Source organism: Patiria miniata, unplaced genomic scaffold, assembly GCF_015706575.1.
Source record: "Patiria miniata isolate m_02_andy unplaced genomic scaffold, ASM1570657v1 HiC_scaffold_14, whole genome shotgun sequence".
In the NCBI taxonomy this organism is placed as follows: Eukaryota; Metazoa; Echinodermata; class Asteroidea; order Valvatida; family Asterinidae; genus Patiria; species Patiria miniata.
The window spans coordinates 3129790-3137817 of record NW_024037052.1 but is presented as its reverse complement, the minus strand read 5'-3'; the positions used below and the strand labels follow the sequence as shown (position 1 = coordinate 3137817).

General features: G+C 40.6%; 1 pseudogene; it reads left to right on the top strand.

Annotated features, from left to right (window-relative positions):
• Positions 1–337: 337 nt before the first annotated feature.
• Positions 338–8028, top strand: part of LOC119721898 — a 50732-nt pseudogene continuing 43041 nt past the window's right edge.

The window sequence follows — 8028 nt, the reverse complement described above, 5'->3', positions numbered from 1 at the left end:
AGTCTTCTTTCTTTTAGTTTTAGAAAGAGAAGTCCGAACTATGGATTTTTCAGACAAATCGTGAACAAGCTAGTGGGCAGTACTGCACGATCTCAGAAACCGCTTGCGTAACACAATACATTCGTTGTTAATCAACAACGTTAAACCAGAAAGGACGCAAATGATCTTCTTTTGTAATGTTTGCAGGGTGGATATAAAAAACGGTGATATTCCAAGTCGCTAATTGTGTAAATCTCCGCGCCGCGCGGCGCGGCCACCTTGAAAAAAGGATCGGAAAGTTTTGAAAACTGCGCCCTCTTGTGCCGAAAAAAACTTTTCTTGGCAGATTTCTTTTCAGGACCCAGAAAAATGGCCGCTGTTCGGAGCATCAGGTTTTCCTCGCTGCAGGAAAATACACTGTTTACCGGCCACTGCGCAGAAGTATTCTTACATTAATTTGTCAAGCAGAGCTTTAAAGATTTCTCAGTGTGCTCAAGGTAAGCTTTAGGTGCCGTAAGGACTCGCAGAATGAAATTCATTTGGGCCAAGTATAACGTGATCCTATTTGTAAAGTCATGAAAGTTGGCAGTTATGGCAGCACCAAAGTGACCCAGGTTTTTTTTGTAGGCCCTAATTTAACTCCAGTCGAGTGAGGGGGTTGTTTGAAAAGCTGTGATTTCTTACTCAGTCGGTAGGTTGTGAGTCAGGCGCTATATCAATTATCATGGGAAAGTGTTGCACGACATGAATCATTTGTAGTTCAGGAAAGAGAATAGAGGGAACATTACCGGTTCCCTTCCTGTAGGCCTATGTCGATGTTCAATTCTAAAACAAACTAGCCTACGGTGACACTTTTTAGCCAAAAAAGTTTTTTCCTAGCCCCAAAATTAAGCCAAACACAGTCATGACAGTGTCACACGTCACACTATCATCAGTTATGTGGACCTGCATGCTAAACTAGAAGTTCCTGAAGTGGAGGAAAATTTGGAGAAAGTTTTTCTGAAATGACTGAAGTGAAGGCTCGTACTGTCGTAGTCTCGTAGAACTAGAACAAAGGCACGCGGCCATGCGCCTTCTAAGTTCTAGTTCTAGAACTAAGTAGGCCTAGCATGCCTAGGTTAACTACAGGATTTTTTTTTTACTTGTTTTTTTTGGTGTAAATTATCCTTTTTTATTTGGTTCACTTTCGTGTAAATTATGGTATTGTTTGGTAGGCCTATGTCTTTTGATCCACGCATCATCAAATTTCATAAAACGAATTGGCTATCGTTACGGCAGTCGTTGTTTAGCGCCCTCTACGATACTTTTTGGATATGCACGCAGGTATATAATTATTTGATTCCACACATTTTAGCGAGCAGTGCGACAGCTCAGGCGATAGAGGGTAGGATTTTGCACCGCGAGGTTGCGGGTTCGAATCTCAGTTTTGCACTCGATTTTTTTTCTTTTTCTAACCTGAGGCTTTGAAGGATTTTTTTAAAAAGGGAAATAAAGTCCGAATTTCATAACGTTCAAATTCACTTTTTTCCTTCTAATTTTATATTTTCTTGTCATGTTTTTATAAAAGTTGCAGTCTACCGTAACGATAGAAAATGGGAAATGCGTTACGGCTGCCGTAACAATAGCCACTGCGTTTTCTGAAATGACTGAAGTGAAGGCTCGTACTGTCGTAGTCTCATAGAACTAGAACAAAGGCACGCGGCCATGCGCCTTCTAAGTTCTAGTTCTAGAACTAAGTAGGGCCTAGCATACCTAGGTTAACTACAGGATTTTTGTTTTACTTGTTGTTTTTTTTGTAAATTATCCTTTTTTATTTGGTTCACTTTTGTGTAAATTATGGTATTGTTTGGTAGGCCTATGTCTTCTGATCCACGCATCATTCAAATTTCATAAAAATCCACTGGACTGGACCACAGGGCCAGTACTTCTTAAAATTTACTGGACCGGAACACATTCTTATAGACCAATGCAAATTGCAGTAACAACAATAGGAGAGTTTTGCGGGAAAAAAAAGATACCACGCGCTACTCCTAGAACTATGATGCTCCGAGCGCGGAGCGCGCCGCGGGGGGTATGGTGTAGAGCGGAACGATAGTATGCGCATGCGTACAAGTGCAAGTACGTACCCCCCGCGGCGCGCTCCGAGCGATCGAACAGAAAATGACTGCGATCATTCTGCGCGCGTGCTCGTTTCAAGTGTTAGGTTGGCTCAGTGCGGAAAGGGCATATTTTTCATCATTTTTGCCGAAAACAGACAGAATCCACCGATGTTTGTTGGGTGCACATAACGTGAGTATGTCATGAGGTATTGTTAGAAGTTTAGGGGCAATCTGTGCAGCGGTTCTGTGGGAAATGTCTCTGTTTTGATGGACGTTTTTGTACTTAATTGGTGTTTTGTGCTGCAAACAATTTTGCGGAGTTCTGTGTCTATGAGGCTCCGCTCACTCGGAGCATCATAGTTCTAGGAGTAACCACGCGCATGATTGCAAACATCCTCTGTTGGTCACTGACTGAATAATTTTCATTTACGACACGAAAGCTATCGAAACTGACCAGCAAAAGTAATCAAACTTATTTCAATTTTCATTTGAAAATATATTTAAGGTTGATGATTGTTCAAAATAACAGAGAATTCAAGTTGTTCGCATATGCACAACGCTAAATTTTCTTTCTTCATCAATGTTTGTGAGGTATGACGATTGACGATGTCAAATTCGCCTTTTTTTGCATGCTGCTCGCGTGCACATCCACCATACATACGCAACAGATCAAACTGGACCATTAGTCTTTGCCATAGTGTCCATTGTTATGTTTCCATTCAACAATGGAATCAGCGCGCGCGTCGATTTTAATCATGCGCGTCAATCTTCTTTTTTTTCCCAAAATGTTCTGCGGTAGCTCCAACAGCGCCCTCTATTGCCGCACCTCCTCAATTTTTTTTTACCAAAGAGCACCAAGGAATGGGAAATTGCACCAAGGCAAATGATCGAGAGCACCAAGGCAAATTATGGAGGACACCAATGTTCATGAGGACACCAAAAAAGCAAAATAGTACCCCACCTTGTCTGTACAATCCAAGATTGAAGAAAAAAAAAAAAAAAAAAAAGCGTCCCCGCGTCCCCGCGGAACTTTGGTCCGACAAGAGACCGAATATTTTTTGGGGGCGCCTAATATGTGCCATCTTGCCCAAGGGGCAAGTTTACATGCGTTGCTGTGCATGCATCGTCATTGGAAAACTTTGTTGCTTCCAAGTCATCATGCGTTCATTACAAAATGCGCCCGCGTATACATGTAGCAACGCATGTTCTTTTTGCCCCGCGAACAAGTTGGCGCATATTACCATGAAACAGCTTATTGGGAATGACTCTATCACCATTGCTTCCCACAGGACATGCCAATTATTAGCTAGTATTACATGTATGTAAGTAATGACGTACCGTATCATGCAAAACTATGTCAACTTTACTCATTTTGATTCCAAAATTTGTAGCATTCAAAGAGGAGGCCCTGAGTATTTTGCCAGCCAAGTTGAATAACTAAGTTTTTTTAATGGTTTTCTTCAACTTTTTGCACTACAAGAATGAACCCCAAGTGAAAAAAAGTGTTGGACTCTATACATTTGTGAGGTTCTCAGCTTTTTGGACAAGATTGACAAGTATTCCATGACCCATTTTGATGCAATTTTTTCTCCGCTACAGATGGCCTGTTCATCCCGGCGTATCGCCTCACGAATCAACTCTAGTATTTCAGGCTCCCACCTGTTGGATTTAACTGATGAGGAATTTGATGCCATTCTGCAAATACTGGGCCCAAGGGTACGTGACAAAATAATATAACTGTTTCCTGATGTGTTTCACAAATACCCTTTTCACACTGGACAAATATCGGGGTTGACGCGGGGTTGACAAAGGGTTGAAAAAATGTGGCATTTCACACTTGAAATCTCTTGAAATCGTCAACCCTGGTTGAAACTCTCACCAGGGTTCAAAACAGTAGTAACCGAGCAAAATAAGCTTGGTTTGCACAAGACAAGTGTGAAACAATGCAGGATTGAGCATGGTTGAAAAATTAAAAAAAAACCCAGTGGTACTGGGTTTGCCTAGGGTTGAGTTCAACCCGGGTCGAGAGGCTCAAGTGTAAAAAGGTCTTTAACCCTAACCGCCCTGAATCCTCCAAAATCCTTTTTGCAAATTGGAGGAATTTGCAGGATTGAGGTTACATGGCAAAAGTGCGTTGCTGATTTCGGAGTACGCACTGTGTCAAGGTCTTGGGCCGGACCTTGTGTTGTTTATGCTCAGCCTTGCATAAATTTAGTCCTTGATTATACTTGACATCCTCCGCACTGCTCCAGGATGTCACTGCCTCTGCCTCAGCCTATTGACAGACATAGCCGGAGGATTTTGCAGGATTCAGGCAGTGGTCATCCCTCCATGGACCATATTCAAGAAATAACGGAGGAATTTGCAGGATTGAGGCTATATGCTATTTTTCCATGAGGCCAATTGGAGGATTTTGCAGGATTGAGGCTACATCCTAGCAAAAAGGCCTAGGGAGTTAGGGTTTTAATGTTAAGATGTAAGTCAGCCCAGTCGCTGCCTCCGGGCATTAGGGGACCACAGTACCAGCTGGGGGAGGGGGGCACACCACAAGAATTTTGTAGACACTTTTTACGCTTATGGTTTAATAGCATAACATAATTTGTTACGATATCATGGAGCGAGAATGTTACTTTTTGTTAGATGACAGAGAATTAGTTGTGCGCAGCTGCAGTTGAACAATGTGTCAAGTTTCCAGCACATGTTTTTGTATTTAGGCCTAATTAGTTATTTTATTTCTTTTTGGTAATGAAACCAAGGATTCCTCAAAAGTGCTCTAGACACTGTACAATGTAGCTCACAAGCCTGAAGAAACCTGTGGAGAGAAGACAATGGGAAGAAATTACAGTTTAAGAGGTGGGAGGAAAACCCCAGAAGAATATTCTGGGTAAAAAAACCCACGGAATCAGGCAGGGACTGAAAACCCAATCCACATGGGGTCCAGGCTGGAATCGAACCTGGGCCATAGCGGTGGAAGGCGAGGGAAGTAACCCCAGCACCAACATTTAGTCATTCACTTGCTCACAGATTTGAGCAATATATATATTAAAATAATCAGACTTTACATCTGAACGAAAAATCTTGCAAAGCTCTTTAATTTGTCATGTCTTTGAAATCAAATGCATATATATTTTTAATGTTTAGTACCGGTACTCTTCTTTTTCCTTTTTTATAGAAACCAATAGGCCTAAGTCATTGTGTTTTGAAGAAACCAGGATATGAATAATAAAATGAATGACAGCATTCATGTGTACTTCCCCGCTTGGAGGTCTACTAGCTACACTGTACAAGTACATGATATGGTATTTTCCCGTTTATTTTTCCCCCCAAACAGTAATTACAATTTACAGTACACTTCCCATCTGAGTCACAGTTTTGGTTTCAGATATGAATGAAAAGAATGATTTAAACATTCAGCCTAGAATATCAAAATCACCCCTAGAAAAGTCTAGTTTGGATAGAACACGGCACATATTTTCAAATTGGATTACTAACTCCCTAGCGTCTTTTACCAGGAACTGGACCAATTCCATCTAAATCCATCAATCACTGTGCGTCTATGACATAATGGAATCTACCACTGGCGCACTGGTTGACATTCATGGAATGTTACACATGGCTTTTATCACAATAGTAGTACAGGAAGCTAGGCAAAATCAATCGGATACCCCTAGCACTGCTTCAGGCAATTAGGCCCAAGTCCATCATAATGTACTCCATCAATATTTAGTCGTGCCGGGCCTTCTGGACCAAGTCCACCAAAATCCATAAAAATGGGGGGATGGATTTTGATGGAGTTGGGGTGGTTAGGGTTAAGGCAGGGTTAACATTATCCCTTACGCACCTCTCCCCCCCAAAGAAAAGCAATTTCGGTTCAGTGACAGCTGTTGACAGTTGTGGTGTTTGAAATTTGTTAAAATCGGCTGCATAAAATATTCAGTGGCTTACCAATTGGCTAGCTTCCGGTATTAAAATATAATTCCTCCTAAAAATGGATTTCTAAATATAATGATCCTAATTCCGCAGGGTTAGTGAGTGAAATGGACGTTTCGTTATCTGAAAATAGAGGCCAGAAAGGAAGGTACTTTGTAGTGCATAAACAATAGGAAATGGTGGCTTAACACCCCTCCCTATTTGTATTAAACACCCCCCCCCCCAAAAAAAAAACAGAAAAGAAGGGTGCTGAGTTTTGCAGGAAAGTCAGCAAAAGTGTAAGGTCACAATATTGGCAAACAAAAAGTCTACTTAATAATGAAAAAAACCTACATGTACTTCTCCCCAAGCTTTTTTCCACAATTTGATTTTAATACACGATAAGAAATGGATACCTTGACAAGACTACAAGAAGCCCACAATTGCCTTGTTTGATACGGTACAGGTGGAAAGTGGACACCATGTAACCAACATTAACTGTCCAAAAATACCAAATGTGATATAATCTGCCTGGCAGTGAAAGATATTTGGCCTATTATCTTTTCAATGTTGTTTTCCACTTAAGGATGTCTCTCTCAACAGTTTAAGAGAAAAGTAACAGCATGCAGCTTTCATCTTGCTTCAGACTCAGTTCGCTAATGTCCCACTTTTGGTCACCAATATTGTGACCTTACACACAAGCACAAAAATATACTACATGTAGGCCTATATTTTTTGTTGTTGTACAGCCAACTGCAGGCTCCTTACCAAAGGTTGCGCTGTGAGTTAGTTAAGACAAATTGAAAAAGTCTTGTTGGCAAACTTGAATTCCTAAAGTCAAAACTACAGACTGCATTTTGTACATTGTGGGATGTAGTTAACACATGTGTCATCGTTATATAGTCATGTGCAGTACATGTAATTTTGACAGCTTTGTCAAAATGGCATAAACTCATGCATTTACGTATTCATTCATTGAGCATATTATACTAGTAGGCATGTACATCATTTAGTTCTGAACTTGATTTGTGGCATTTGTATGAAGAGCAGACCAAATCCTGTATTCCTGTCAACATGTTATTGTGAAGTGAGTTGCCCTAAAGCAAACACCGGTCGTTGAAACAGACAATTTTCTGAATGACTAATATCCTTTTTAGCACACGTCGGCCGACTGAATGGGATGGGCCAGACAGGGGGTTTGTCTCTCCTAACAGGGTCAAAATCATTCTGTTTTGCTTCATTGTTGAGAACATGTGGTGTGATGAATAATGATACAAGGGCCAGTACATGAGAAGATGGACCCAGAAATGTTTTTTTGCAAAGGAGAGGGGGTAGGACCATATAATGTACATTTATTTTGGGGTGAGGAAGGTTTCGAGGAAGAAAGTAGATGTATTGTACATGTAAAAGTTTCTCTTCAAACATGTGAGACCTGGTATTAAGATTGCACAAGCACAAGACATTGCACTTTTCGAAACCAAAGGTGTTTAAAATGTAAATCCAGAGCCCCACCAACCATCCCACCCGTTCCCAACCCCAACTCCCCCCCCCCAAAAAAAAACCCACCAAAATCTGCCTATATATGTACAAATGTTTCCACTTTGTATCGTAGTACTTACAAAAACGACAGAATTTTACTGTGCTTCCCTTTTTGAAATGTCAGCCTCTTCTAAGGCAAACCTTACAATTACATTTTGTGTGTATTTGGAAGGCACTAGCAAATTGAAATATTCTGTACTAATTTGTTGATTTTTTATATTAGATTCAGTATCAATGTCGTCAGTAAGCATGGCAAGTATTCTATCTGTTGTCAGTTGACACTACTTGATGTACAAGATAAAATATGAAATTTTGCTTTAATATCCTAATGTTTGAAAACTTAATTGATCTGAAATGGAGAGTAGGCCTACATTGAGAAAGTACACATGTTGTTCTGATGCCATATTACATGTAGTTCTACACTATTCCTGAGTTAAGTACTAACAACCAAGCCTAGCTGTGCAAAGTGACATGTTCCTTATCAAGGAAGGAAATAAAAATT